Source organism: Macrobrachium nipponense, chromosome 7, assembly GCF_015104395.2.
Source record: "Macrobrachium nipponense isolate FS-2020 chromosome 7, ASM1510439v2, whole genome shotgun sequence".
Classification (NCBI taxonomy): Eukaryota; Metazoa; Arthropoda; class Malacostraca; order Decapoda; family Palaemonidae; genus Macrobrachium; species Macrobrachium nipponense.
The window spans coordinates 27,534,410-27,550,040 of NC_061109.1; the positions used below are offsets into that span (position 1 = coordinate 27,534,410).

Below are 15,631 nucleotides of genomic sequence, written 5' to 3' on the forward strand. Positions count from 1 at the left end.
CCACTCCCAATCAAAACTCTCCTGGCTCTTGGGTGAACAACAACTACCCTGCTCGCCACATGGGGCCAGTGTCAAGAAAAGTCTTCAGCAAGGAAATTTGCAAGGACTGTGGCCAGAAGGGACACACGTCCGTGAGTTATTGGCACTGTCTGAAATACACTGGTTCCAAGGCAGTCAACACTGCTGTCAGATCCCAACAGCCCACTGAGTGGATAGGCCTTGACACTGGTTATAGCGCCCCTCAATGACTTTACTTCCCCTCAAATGTTGCCAAACATTATCGACACCATGTCAGAAGTCAGCCATATCACTTGGGAGGAAGTACCTCCAAGTGACTCCACCTGTGAGGATGAATGGATGAACATTTGCTGGGTTGATGGCGACGTGAAGGACCTCCCTACCATTCATCTATGCATCACCACTGGTGACTCCTCCCAAGAGAGGGAACATCCTTTTTGGGGGAAGTCCAGCCCCTCTCGACTGGGCACTCCCTCATTTTAAGCCAAGATCTAGTACGGTGGAGGGACAACTTGATTCCTCTGCACTGTATGATGGCCACAGGCACCAACGAACCCAGTCAACCAGTTCTCCATACACCCAACTACGACTGACCTTACATTGCTGTTGATCCCAGAGAAAAGGACGGGTTTAGGCAACCAGTAGTCTACTATTCCAAGAACCTGAATCCGACTGAAACCTGGTACAGCACCATCAAAAAGGAACTTCTAGGTATGAGTGGCTATGAAACAATTTGAATCTTGTCATGCTGATCATAAATTCCCATTAACCATCCTTACTGATCATAACCCCCTTACATATCTCACGATGGTGCATTGATCTTCAAGATTAATTGGAGAATTGAACATATCAAGGGTACAGCCAATAAAATCGCTGATGTCTTTTACTGTTCTTGTATTAGTGTAACCCTGCCAACCACCTGATCGACTGGAAATGTTATTTGTACTTAAATCAGAGCCACTCGACCCTCACAACTCTAGTGCCACATCTGGCACTGTGCCCCCGTCATACCCAGGTACCGTTGCATCACCTAACATGAGCCCATGACTACTTCATTTGCACTGCCTCATCAAGGCAACTAACCACATGACTACATAACAAAGTTAACTGTATTTACGTGCATGATTAACTCCTAGATACTACTCTAGTAATACTTTTATAACTATATTCTTTGCACCTCAGTGGCGTGATTGGGATGTTCTTGACCAGCCACTTGTGATAGACGTTCACTCTTGACGTGGTTCGAAAGTCACATAAGCCATTGGTCCCGTTGCTGAGTAATCACTAGTTCCATGCAACGTAAAATCACTATACAAAATAAAGAAAACAAATAACTATATATCAAATAACTATATTCTTATGTAGTAACATTAAGTCATGAGATATAGTACATTAATGAAATACCTCTCCTCATAATTTGCTATACATTCTGCTTTAGTCTAACCATAAAATTTACATAAGTCATTAACTTCCAGCAGCATTCAATTCTGTGATAATGTAATCAATAATGCTGAAGTGACATAACATGCTGTTAATTTTACCACTGCAGAAGTACTAAATTTAAGTTAATTAATACAAGCAAGCTTAATAACAGAGAAGACATTATGAAAGTCAAGTCACCTTGCTTGTAGATGTTCTCACCCAGTTTAATGTGTGATATGTCAACATGTTGGGGAAGTTGCAACAAGGAATACCCTTCCCAAGTCAGCTTGCCTTTCAAGAACCTTGCTTGTCAAAGAACTTACAGTAAAATAATTTTATCTCACTACTGACACTAATAGTCGGACATGGAGAAAGCTCCCATTGTTATCCCCTCAGTGGCCCTTTATTCCCTTCCTCGAACTTGTGACTGTGTTAAACCCTATTCCACGTCACTAAGCCGCCCATGGCGACAATACCTCGCTCGTCCAATGGCTGCAGGCAAGACTTGAAGGCTACCCCGAGTCAGCTCTGTAGCAGGCAATAAGCACTAGCGACTGGGCCGAACACTGAAGTGAAAGTCGAACTACTTGCGTGGCACACAGGTAAACCACAAGTTCATGGTGCCTACCGTGTGGTCAAAAGATGATGCCCACGATGTTAGGTAGTGCGCCAAAAGATATACGTGTCTTGATTGAAAACTAGCATACTGGGAGAATGGGAAAATTAATCTGGTAAAAACTTAAGAGGACTCTTGCACACTACCTTTGAGTCTGCCTGTGGATGACTATCCAGTCCAGTATCTTTCCCAGTGCCAATGTCCCCATACCCCCCACCCCCATTCTTGGCACATCTAGGAGGACTCGTCTCTCCAGAATAAGGTAAAGTCCCAGGAATCTGATGCTTAGCAGTCATGTAGTTCTTTGTCTTTTTCTAATGACTTTGTCATTAAGTTGTGTTAGCAAGTGGTTAATGGTGTTTTCTAATCGAGGATCTTGGGGTCATCGCAATTTCGAACCCGTGTTTGCACTAATTCAAAAAGTAATGATATGCATTCTCCTTTGCAGAACATAGTTTTCTTGTTATGGGCCCTCTGCTTCGATTGTGCTTTTATTGCTGTGGATCAAACATAGCAATCCAGTCTGTGGTTCCATTGAAATGGAATTATACGTACCTTAGTTATCGTCTTATCCTCATGACTTTGTGCTTTGGCAGGTCACCATTTACCTGTTGTAATTATCATTATCTTATTGTTTTATTGTAATTAGTCAGGTTAACATCTTTGTGGTAAGTTTATTCCCCCCTCTTCTGACCCATCATAGATTGGATGAAAGTTAGTAAGTAAATCAGATATTCCCGAAATCAGGTTTGTTGCAGGGGCGTTGGAATTATTTGAACAAATGTAAAATGTTCCCTAGTTATTATCACTACATATTTTCTAAATGAACTCAATTTCAGTAGGAGACCTGTGTTATGGACCGAGATCTGCTAAGGTTCTTTATTATAATAAACAAAAAGGATTCAACACCAACAGTTGAAACTCGGGATACGAATATAGAAAGAAACTCAAACAGAACAAAAGTTTATTTACAAGCTTAATTAACAAAGATAAATGAAGAATGGTTCTCCTATTTACATAAAGTTAAATCTGACAATATGTAAAGTGGGGAACAGTGCGTTAATGAAATACTTGAGGGGGCGACAAATTATATCAAATTAATAATAATATTATTTGTCATATAAATCACTTAGTGAAGATTGACTTAGCACCATAATTACATAATACCATACAAACACTGTAGCTGTCATCACCTTATTCCAAACAATATAATTTTTGTATTATTGCATAATCATTCAAAAACTGTCTAAGGCCACAATCTACTTTTAGTGGTCATTCCAGTAAGGAGTTTAGGAAAGGGGAATCTACAAGGCTGCAATGACAGTTTTTCATGGTAATCGCTCTATAATGAAAGAATCTATATTAAAAGGTATTGGAAATGCTCTTCTTAGAGTAGGTCTGCAGCAAGGAGGAATTCCCGCACGTGTTTTTGGAGGCGACTGTTTCTCATGATTGTTCAGAATACTCAGGTGTTTTATGGACTCCGCACGCCGGGCCGTCGTCAGAAACGCCGCATATTATGATATAACATTTTTGTCTAGATCCTTCAAAAAAGTTCCTGTCGAGAGACACGATGTTCGCTGGTTAAGCTCCATCGTTTTTCAGCCCAACCCCGAGATCGACGTATGTATGTATGTTATTTATTTATGTATATATATATATATATATATATATATATATAATATATATATATATATATATATATATATATATATACCCTCAGGAAGTAGAGATCAGATCATCAGAGATAAGAGAAGAAGGAAAAGATGAGGATAAGAGAGGAAGGGGACGGCACGAGAGTGATGTGAATGGAAACAAAAAAAAGTAAAGTCCGCAGTTTTTTTTGTAGTCAGAGAGTCTCGAGAGAGAGATCCCCGATGTTGAGTAACCCTTTCTTTCAGAGAAGAAAACGTCCTACAAGCAGTTCTGAGGGAGACTGCTTGTAGGACGTTTCTTCTCTGAAAGGGTTACTCAACATCGGGATCTCTCTCTCTAGACTCTCTCTGACTACAAACTGCGGACTTTACTTGTTTCCATTCACACTTCACTCATGCGTCCCCTTCCTCTCTTATCCTTCATCTTTTCCTCTTCTCTTATCTCTGATGATCTGATCTCTACTTCCTGAGGGTCTATATATATATATATATATATATATATATCATACATACACATACACATACATACATACATACGTCGATCTCGGGGTTGGGCTGAAAACGATGGAGCTTAACCAGCGAACATCGTCGTCTCTCGACAGGAACTTTTTTGAAGGATCTAGACAAAATGTTATATCATAATATGCGGCGTTTCTGACGACAGCCCGCGTGCTGGAGTTCCATAACACACCTGAGTATTCTTGAACAATCATGAGAACAGTCGCCTCCAACACGTGCGGGAATTCCTCCTTGCTGCAGACCTACTCTAAGAAGATGCATTTTCCTTTCCTTTAATATATGATTCTTCATTATAGAGCGATTACCATGACAACCTGTCATTGCAGCCTTTGTAGATCCCCTTTCCTAAACTCCTTACTGGGAATGACCACTAAAAGTAGATTGTGGCCTAGACCAGTTTTTTAATGATTATGCAATAATACAAAAATTATATTGTTTGGAATAAGGTTGATGACAGCTACAGTGTTTGGTAGGTATTATGTAATTATGGTGCTAAGTCAATCTTCACTAAGTGATTTATATGACAAATTAATATTCATTATTTTATAAATCTAGGACTGGAAGGATGGGCAACAGAATAACTTTGAGGCCTTATGGAGTAGTTTATAAACAAAAGTATGGCATAGGCCTTTTAGATTTCAAGGGAAAAATGTAAGGAAAATTCTAAGGATCAAATTTAAAGGGGGTATATTTAGAGACTCATTACTCTTTGTAATCAAGGACGCCAGCAAGGGCACTACTTACTATGAAACAGCTGCTTGTAGCACTGGAAAATGTGTTCGGGTTCTGAAACGTGTTGAGGACTTGGAGCGTGAATAGAAGTATGCCTGAGCTAGGATAAGGCAGAAGCCACCTCTCAGAGTAGGAATGAAGGCGAGGGGATGCCTGAAACAAGGTATTTCTCTATAAACAAGTGTGCAACATACACAGAAATGATAAAAAAAGTAGTATTCTGACTTGCTGTAATATAAATCTTACGTTCTCAGAATTTCCTCAAAGGGCACGAAATGACTGAATTACTTCACAGAACTTTATTGTATTGAAGGGAAGGGTGTGCCAAGCAATGAGCACTATTAAATCACAGACAAGGGAACCACAGCACTTAGATTAGGTTAGCTTTATAGAACAAGGGCTCAGCTGTGGAGAGATGACAAGAAGGGATCACTACTATGAACAATTACACAAGCACAGACATAGAAAATAAAGAAATAAATACAGAAAGAGACAAAAGTGACTGCCAACTAAACCCATACCTACCTACTGTACCGTCTTTAGTTGTTGGATTCCGCTTTTTCCTAATGGCGCCGGTGGAGAAAGGGATTTCATTCCCAATTCGTCAGGCCCTGATCTGAGTAAGGAACCACGTGGGAAAACAAGGATAGGACAAAGGGGGGAGAGGAGCAAGTTAGTTCCTGCCTTCGACTCGTGAGTGGAGGGTCTGGGAGCGACTGAGGTATGTTGACCCCTTTTATTAGCTTCGTTTTGGCCTTTGGTGGTTTCAGATTAATTTTCTGATTTGGAGGCCGACGTAACGTTTTCTGTAAAGAGGCGGGCAAGCGGCAGAAAGAAAACGCAAAAGGAGAATGAAGATCGTAAACTCACATGTCTTTATCAAATTTTACGTTACAGAATAACAAAATGGGGTAAATATATAATAATTTGTAAGAAGACTTGATAACTTTAGTTTGTTTAACAGTTACTTGGACAAGAATGAATGAAAGTATTCAAGTCTTTCAAGATATTTAGGCTGACTAAACATTTGTTTAGAATAAAAAAAGAACTAGTGAAGTTGACATCTTTGCATTATTTACGTTTGCATTATTAGACTTACAAATATTTGTTCTTGTCCACTCACGCATATACATACAGGTACCGTACCTACATACTTATATATGTTACGTATGATGTACATATGAATAAATTAATGAATGGAAATTTAATGCAAATTTATTATGCACTGTTTGATATTCTGCTTGTTTGTATATAGCGTGAAGAATCTGCTAAGAGGAGATTACTGGGTTAAAAATGGAAGTTGTAGGTGTAAACGCATACTGTACAGTAGGGTGATAGTTGTTACTGTCGTCTGACGGAGTGCGGAAGCTCTGCGAACTGAATTAGTACTCCCTTTTAGACTTCGGTTAAAAACGTCGGTTTGACTGCTTTAAAAATGCTTAATTAATTGATAATGCGGAGAAAACGAAGTCCCGTCAGAGCCATAAGAGAATAATGTCCAGAAGGTGTTAGCGTAATAGTACTTAACTTGAATGAAATAGTAGTCTTAATAGCAGAGTTTTAAACAATAAATTGTGCATTGTCAAGGTTTGTTTATTTTTGATGAAATATTATTATTTTGGAAACCAACTCGAGTAGCAATATTCATTAGCAGTTTCGTATAACAACGATAGCTACATAAGGTAAAACATTGATTCGCATAATGTAAACTGACCCTCTGATGTAAAAGGCTGTGCTGTTTTACATATATTTTAGTTCTAGTGATGTGCCTCTCTTCAGAATTTTAAGAAAACCTACTTGCTTAATATTAGTGCTTCTTGCGTGCATGTTAATACATCACCAGTTTGTAACACCATCCATCATATAACCTTACTGGGGTTTTCTCTCCCCTTATTGTTGATTGTTTTCCTGGAATAGTGTTGTATTGTGTTACGATATGTTCAGGTTTATTTGCAACGTCATATATTCTTAAGGGAATTTCAACTTACCTGCAGGATTTTGACCTGAACAAGTCGCATACTTTAAGGGCGTTCAAGATCATCTTCACAAAGCGACAATGTAAAATACTAACGTATTCGATCTCACCAAGTAGAAATTCTTCATTTGCCTTACTTTGTTAATTGGAGCAGATAATTGAATGCTTAGAAAGTGTTCAGTAGTATGAGTGTGCGTATACATATACATTAACACACGCACGCACACATATACATAAACACGTTTATATATATATATATATATATATATTATATATATATATATATATATATTATTCATATACATACATCGAGGTACAAATGTCCTTTAATATCCAATTTACTCTACCTTGGAATTAATATATTTTCATATATTTTAACCAAAGAGGAATTTTTTAGTTGATAATAATTTCGTCCTCTTGTGGGTTCGAACCAGCGCCCAGCGGACCGACGAGAAATCAGGATTTCAGTGACACACGCATTATATTTATGTATATATATGAATATATATACATTATATATATATATATACAATACATATATACATACATACATACATACATACATACATACATACATACATACATACATACATACACAAAACTATGGATACCCTTATATATTATTAAGAAGAAAAGACCTCCCTCCCAACTGTTCTCCTTTTGAAGTTACAATGAGGCTATGATCCTCTGTTTGTCCATTTGTTTAGCTTTTATAACTATTGGAAACTGATTGTCAAATTTCCGTTAATTTTCCTGGTAACTATTCACTGGGTAAAGTCAGTGAAATTAAACAGCGAGTCTTGACGCAAAAAATATCTTTTCCACTACAAGCTTCCGTGTGTCCTTTAACCCAGTGTTGCTGTCATCCGTTTTAAAAGAGCGTTGTAATGTGCGTCCATTGAATGCTCCCAGCTACTTTTTTTTATCCGAACTTTGCAGGAAAGCGTTGTGTGGGAATTCTTTGGAACAAGAAGCATTATTGAGCTTGAATGGAAACCAGGAAGATTCTCTCTCTCTCTTTTCTCTCTCTCTCTCTCTCTCTCTCTCTCTCTCTCTCTCTCTCTCTCTTCTATTGGAAAAATGGAAAATAAGTACAACTACTTGCTGCCATTAACTACAGATGCTAGTGATTTGTATTGCTCATAAAATTCTTAACCCTAAGAGAGAGAGAGAGAGAGAGAGAGGAGAGAGAGAGAATGTATGATTTTGCAGAATTGACCAAAGTACATAGTAACAGAGAGAAATGCACAGACATTTCGAACTGAGTCTGTACAAAAGCTGGATCGTCCCCTTATTAAACAGTCCCTTTATGGATCCTGTGTCTGAAAGCGCCATCTGAGTAGCGTCAGACAAAGAATGCAGCAGAGAGCGAGAGAGAGATAGAGAGAGAGAGCGAGAATGTCTGATTTTGCAGCAATTGACCCAAAGTCCATAGTAACAGAGAGAAAATGCCAGACATTTCGAACTGAGTCTGTACAAAAGCTGGATCGTCCCCTTATTAAACAGTCCCTTTATGGATCCTGTGTCTGAACGCGCCATTGAGTAGGCGTCAGACAAAGAATGAGCAGAAAAAAAAGAAAAGGGGGAAAAAAAAAAGGAGGGACAGCACAAGGCGTAAGGGTATTCAGTATCGTAGGAGCAGCCGAAGGATGATGATGCGACTAGTTTTGGCAACAGTGCTCGGTCGGATCTGGAGCTGAGCTAAAGACTGGCACTCAGTATTGGGGTCCCTGGCTCGCTGTTCACAACTTGTGCATGGCACCACTGCCACTTTCTCAACAAGGATAGCCACTAGTATCTAGTATCGGCAGTAATAGTGTTGCATCATGAATTCATCACCTTCGTCTTATTGGCTGATTGGAAGCTATTCTTTTAGATGTTTTTTTTATATTTTTTTTATTTTTTATTTATGATACTCATAGTTATCTACAGTTTGAAAATAGAAAAAAATGGCTAAAAACTGTGAAAAACTTAATATTTTGAAAAGTTCTTTGGGAAAAGTACTTTTAAGTGATTTTTGTGATTTATTCGACTCAGTGGTGAAAATAAGAAAAAAATGTGGCTCTGGTTTAGGGTAAAAATTTTGTGTGTAAGATAAAACCGTACTCTACTAGATGTCACTGAAAGAAACCTAAGATTTCATATGGAGTGACATTTTCCATTTATATTTAACCATTTATGTTATCCAATGAATTATGGCGAGTGGGGTGAAACTGGAACCACGCCACTTTTATGCTGATATCTAATAAAACATTTGCTTTGAGAACAGACTCTCTGAAAATGAGGATAAATTCTCAAATGCGTCTCGTGTTATCTTGGCAAAGAGGAGAAGTCGGTCCGCGTAAATCTGTCGTTGCGAGTTTTGTTACACGATACAGCCGTTCTGATTCTTCCCTGAGAGAGAGAGAGAGAGAGAGAGAGAGAGAGAGAGAGAGAGAGAGAGAGAGAGACTTTCTTTCACAAATAATTTGGTGATGACCGTTCAAGACATAGACCACATCATTTATTTATTTAAGCAAGTAACTACAACTATTAAGTAATTCATTTGCATTGGCTAATGTCAACTTTCCAACTAATACAGCTCATCAGTTGATACTATTCACTTTGATCATGATAGCATTCACCCAGTAGCTTTTAAACAACAGATCCTTAACAGTCATTCTCAATCAAGTTAAACGTTACACTGCCGCGGTCGGCTGCTAAACAACGCCAGGCAGGGTAAAGCATTCTGTGCCCTGATCTCTTACCTCCAAACACGCAGTTGTTTCGGAGATATGGCTTCGATACGTCCTTTCCTCAGGGGCTGCAAAGGCCGAAACGAAAAGATAAATGGCGACTTTTATTTCCTCCCTGATAGAGAAAGTATTCTCTCTCTCTCTCTCTCTCTCTCTCTCTCTCTCTCTCCTCTCTCTCTCTCACCTTTTCTTATTTGTTTTTTTCTCCTCCTCCTCCTCCTTCTTCTTCTTCTTCTTCTTCTTCTTCTTCTTCTTCTTCGGATCAGATGAATTTTCCTGTGCGCTGTGATTTTGTTTTATCCTTGCTTTCGTTGGACTGTTGCCATGCGGTTGATCTGCTCGTGTGCAATGCTTCTTTTTATCCCCTTCCCCTTTGGTATTCGAATCGAAGATATTGTTGCGATGATATACCATAGAAACTCATTGATTTCGAATGGAGAGTGCCATGCACTTGCCAGGCTGTTTTACTTTTACTCAATGCCTTGTCGAATGATCAGAAGCTGATTATTTACCTATATTTTATGAAAATCTTCGCAGTGTTGAACTGCTCGTCGTTTTATTGTTTTCGATGGAAGAGTCGTCGTGATGTTGAAAGACTGAATTGTATTGCCTCTCCCCCCCCCCCCCCCCCCCCCTCCAACCCCCCCCCCCCCCCCCCCCCCCCCCCCCCCTCCAATAAATAAATAAATAAAAAAGCTTTCATGCATACCTGTTTGTTGAATATTTCCAACTTTTCGGCAAAAAAATTCTTCGTGAATGTTTGTATATTATTTTAATGTTTTCGAAAATGTTCAGTTTCTGTAATATTGTTGTTCAGAATAATTTTCGGGAAGGGTAATCACCGATAATTTTAGTTTCCGATCTGTCTCTATTTTCCTGTGTGTGTTTGTTTTTTATTCCCTATGATACCTTTAATCACACAGAGTAGCATTTGCCAGGTATCTCGCATTGTTGAGGTCACAAGGAATTGGATTTGGTCAATTTCAAGCCATGCTCTCAGATAAACGGTATAAATAAAAACGTCAAGTTAGAGAAGAAGGAACTCATTTGGATCAAGACAGAACTTGCAGTTCCTCTTGTTTGTCTTTTAGTTGAGCAATGTGATTTCTTTTGTGAAATGAACTTGAAAACTTATTTGATTTTTTACATGAACCACCAGCCAAAAAAGTTCTGCGTTTACATTCCTTGCCGGGGTATTGGCACTAGTACTCGGTAACTGACAGCCATGGAAAATGAAATTCCTTTTATTTATATTTTTTCAATAAACTATCTTTAAAAAAATCCTGTTAAGACTTACGCCCGCTAAATAATTAAGTGTACCATTTCACGTAATCGTCAGTGGCAAGGCTGGAAATACCATATAATGTCAAACTAGTAACTAAACCTTACTGCTGTGCATTCTTAAGGCCTCAGTTGTTATAAATGAAAATTAGTCTTGTATCGTTACGCTAAGTGTCCAACTCATAATAATAGGGAAATACCATTTTAAGCTTCTTTAAAGGGTATGAAATACGAAACCTCAAGACTACCACGGATTGTCACTATAACTCGCAAGCTGACTAGGCCTATAGTAAAACCTTACCTCATTTTAGGGAATTTGCTATGAATGCCATTGGTCTCGCTAGCTGCCAAGAAAGTTTGGTTTTTACTTCTATTTTTTTCTGTTAGAGTCTTTCCGAAGGCAATAACACAACTTACTGGCAAATAGTGCCAGCTGGTTAGGTTGTGAAATGCAGTGAAACCTATTTATTTTTTCATTTACCGCAAATTTCGAAAATAAATGACATTTTATGTTCCTAGTCAACGTTCTTTTAGTGTCTTAGTTTTGGATATGTCTTACTCCTTCATGATCCTCTAAATGACTCGTTTGTGTTTTCTTGTTGTCACTTTAGATTCTCATGCAGTAGGACCATTCTATTCCCCTTGGGAATATATTCTGGCTTTTCTTCCACGACATCTGATACTCTCTTCCCATTCATGTGAGCATCCAAGACACCACGGTCTTGCTTTCAGATCGCTCTCATGAACTTGCTTCTTTCTACTTTTTGTCTTATAAACATTCCAAATATTTCAACTATCATTTGCAGTGAACTGCAACTTCACCAAGTTTAGAATACAATGCTTTTCATTTCCATCGTTCTTAATTATCCCATAAACGTATTTATTACGGATTTTCTTAATACGCTGAATTAGAATTATTCTCTCGTCTTCACTCTCCAATGGTAGCACTAAACAAATGTTAACTTACTCAAGATTCTCAATACTGCCATTCACACTTTTGCAGCCGTTTCCTTTCTAGCGATGCTTATCATACCGCATATTGCGTTTTCTTTAGACTCACAAACCTCTGACTTGCCTTTTGTTTAACATCACCATATCATCTGTTTTGATGACTTTTCTTACAAACCACACTTACATTAGCCTGATATGGTGTAATTAACAGTTTATCCTTCTCATTACCATGTACTTTCTTTTCATCTATCTCGATATTTAATAGGTGCAGTAATACATTTCTTTTGAATTCGGGATCTTGACTTCCCTGAAAAGTGCTTAACACGTTCAGTTCAAGAGCTTTGCTACAATTTCCTTGCTTTCCCGCTCACCTTCGGTTGTAAGATTATCGGCAACATACAGTATACTTTTTCTCTCTCTAGTTTTACCAGCACAATATTTCGCGGATTATTGTTATCGTTCCCTGTAATTCTATCCCTGCGATGAACTTTTTATGTTTATTCACACTGAATGACCTTTGAAAAATCGTGTATTTTTTCTTGTAACTGTCTTGTCATTTTTGTTTTTAATACTTGCATCTCTTGGTAAGATATTTTTTCTTTGGACCTCATGATTATATCCTACGCGTTTTCTTTTCATTAACGTCTGCTGTATATTATATTCTTCAATTTTGTGTATATTTTCTGGCTTGTAATGACGTATCTCTGATTCTTCAAAAATTGTTCGCTAAACTTTCATCTTAATGGCACACCATCGATCTACTTACCAACTGAATATCGATCTCGTCCATTGCATATGAATTAATTTCCCCCTGAACACTTGTATGAGAATTTCTGTTTACTCTTCTGTCCTGTATTTTGCCGTCTGTTATACTTATTTTTTTATCAAGATTACTGTAACCTAACTATCATCTTACTACTTTAACTTCAACCGTTGTAGAAGTATTAGAAACTTTCCGTAATTCTCACTTTTAACAGCATCTTTAATTCATTTTTTTTTCTTCGGGTATCCAAAATTACTTGATGAAGGCAAGATGTAACTTATCGAAATGATATTTGAATCTGTCCTTTTTGGGACGTTGGAGAACCATTTACTGCTGTTCTTGATATTTCCAGGGCACATGACAGTTTCTGACATAACACACATGTGTTTATCTTACCCTTGGTAACCTTTTGGCCTTAATTCAAAGTATGTGTGTGCATGTATATAAATATATATATATATATATATATATATATATATATATATATATATATATATATATATCCCAGATCTTTGTAACCTATGCCCTCCTTTCTCGTCTTTAGTGATGTTCTTCACAATTGTTTTCTTTCCAAATTTTTTATCTTTTCACTATTTACTTCTTCGCTTTTACCCCTTCCCAGTTCCTAATGCCAATGATTCAACCCCCCTAACTTCTATTGTCGCCCATCAGTCCATCTTTTGCGTTTATGCTGGAATTGATTTTCATTGAATATTGTCCCTAATCTTGTGTGCTTATCTGAACTGGGATTTAGTACTTATCTTGCTTCATGGCCACGAGGCACAGTCTCCCCATCATTTCAGTTCTTCAATTATTTTTAGTGGGAACATAATTAAACCTCTCACTTCATTCAAAAGTTTGCGTGTGCATGTTATTTCAAGTAATGACAGCCGCTGTAATTGAGGCGCCTTCTTTGGATGTCTAATGTTCTGATGTTATACCCAGTTAAAAAGCTATTTGTCATAGATATTTGTCCTTGTTTAAAATATTGCTGTGATATTTAGAGGGCCTGACCTATAACCTCCTTTCCTAGTAAGAACATATAAGGCAATTTATTTAACTAATGTTCCCTCTCTTTCCTAATTCTTGATCCTTTTTTGCCCTCTCTGCCTGGAGGTGGCTTCTGTCTCTCTTTTGTGGACGAATTTGGTCCCTTTTCCTTTGAGCTCAAAAGGAGATAAATCAGTGATCCTCAAATTACACGGTTCACTGACTTGTCTCCCTTTAGTGCGAAATGCTTCATCTTCCTGATTTTCATCTACCCTACTCTTGCTCATATTCTCTCTCTCCAGCTTCTTTAGATATGTATCCCCGTTTCTTTTGTTGTTGACTTTAGCCAGTTCCGCCTTTTAGAAACAGGAAGGTCTATCGCTTTCTCCAGGCAGAGTCCTGCCGTCTGCTGTCCTTTTCACTTTTCATGTTTGCATCGTCCCTTTGCCAGAAAAATGTCATTTAGTGGCTTGTTCCCTAAACGTTTATGGATGCGCGAAAGTGCACCGTGCTTACTGTCAGTTGCATCACATGGAAAAGCCAAATATTTTTTGTACAACCGGGCGAGAGGGTTACTGCTGTTCAACTCAGTATTTTGGAAGCCAAATTTTCTTAATTGTTACGTAGTTTACATTATTGTGGTTTCCTTAAAATCTACCACGTCTTCATTTATGCCGGTATCATACGGGTATATTGTTCATTTGCACTCGTTGCGAGTACGGAATAACTACTTCATATTAGAATGTAGGAGATGCATGAGGTGAAAGACAAAATGTTTATTATTTCTGTATTTGATATTGTTATGTTTTTGTTTGTATGGTGCTTTTACGTTGCATGGAACCAGTGGTTATTCAGCAACGGGACCAACGGCTTTACGTGACTTCCGAACCACGTCGAGAGTGAACTTCTATCACCAGAAATACACATCTCTCACTCCTCAATGGAATGGCCGAGAATCGAATCTGCGACCACCGAGGTGTGACGCTAATACCATACCAACCACGCCGCTGAGGCGCTAATATTGTTACGCAGCATCGGAACATCAATTATATTGACATAGGTACTTGAACCATCGGTAGCAGCTCCTTTAGAAATCACTGCGTCCATTTATAAAAAAAACAATTAGCAAAACTTTCTCTCGCCTGAGATTTTTTTTCTTTTTTTCCTCAAAACGATGTCAGTATGTGTTCTAGTCAAATTACCTTTCTCTGTTAATGGTGTCGTTAAAGCCATCGTTATGCAAGTGGCTGTGTTTCTTTTGGATATGACATTCAATCTTTGTTTAGTTATCTTCTATTGTATGACAAGAAGATCAGTGTCATATTTGGCGGTTACTCCGTTTACCAACAAGCAAAACCTGCCCGAAAGTAGTGGTAAAAGCCGAATCATAAGCAATCAAGCCAAACATGCTACAAATCTGAAATGCGGATATCCGCTCTCTCAGTGCTGACACGTCTAGCGGATGCACTTCACGGAGTGACTGTTTGAAGCAACGCTAAAAAAATGAGGGGGGCGGTGGGGGGGTGTTGACGAGCTGTAGAAATGCTCAGCACCTATGTCAGTAATGTTTTTTTGCTTGTTTTCAGGTAACAAGAATAGAGCTAGTTTGATCTTTTTGGGTTTTGTTTAAGCGTAAAACCCTAAAAGGTGAAACAGTATTATTTTAGAATGCATTTTTATATTAATTGTACGTTTGTTCATTTTTGGTAATATAACATTGAAAAGATTTTTTATGGTCAGGTGCTGCCGCCTCTCTCTCTCTCTCTCTCTCTCTCTCTCTCTCTCTCTCTCTCTCTCTCTCTACGTAACGTTACTTATTGTAAGTTGTGTCCAAACTTGTGGTTACGGTTTAAATCCCAGTTACGAGTAAGAGCAAAGGTTACACATGAGTCAAGAAAAGATGCGGAATTCACTGTGACTTTCATAACCGATTCAAAGGAAACAAAAGCATGAAATCGTCTTTGTGAGTGCAGG

At 38.2% G+C, this 15,631-nt stretch overlaps 1 protein-coding gene across 1 annotated transcript in view; it reads left to right on the forward strand.

Moving 5' to 3' along the window:
* The first annotated feature begins 8,715 nt into the window (after positions 1-8,715).
* Positions 8,716-15,631, forward strand: part of LOC135217790 (potassium voltage-gated channel protein Shaker-like) — a 693,892-nt gene continuing 686,976 nt past the window's right edge. Inside the window, exon 1 of the mRNA XM_064253828.1 lies at positions 8,716-8,731. The gene's annotated coding sequence lies outside the window, so the exon portion shown is untranslated. The remainder of the gene's footprint in view (positions 8,732-15,631) is intronic.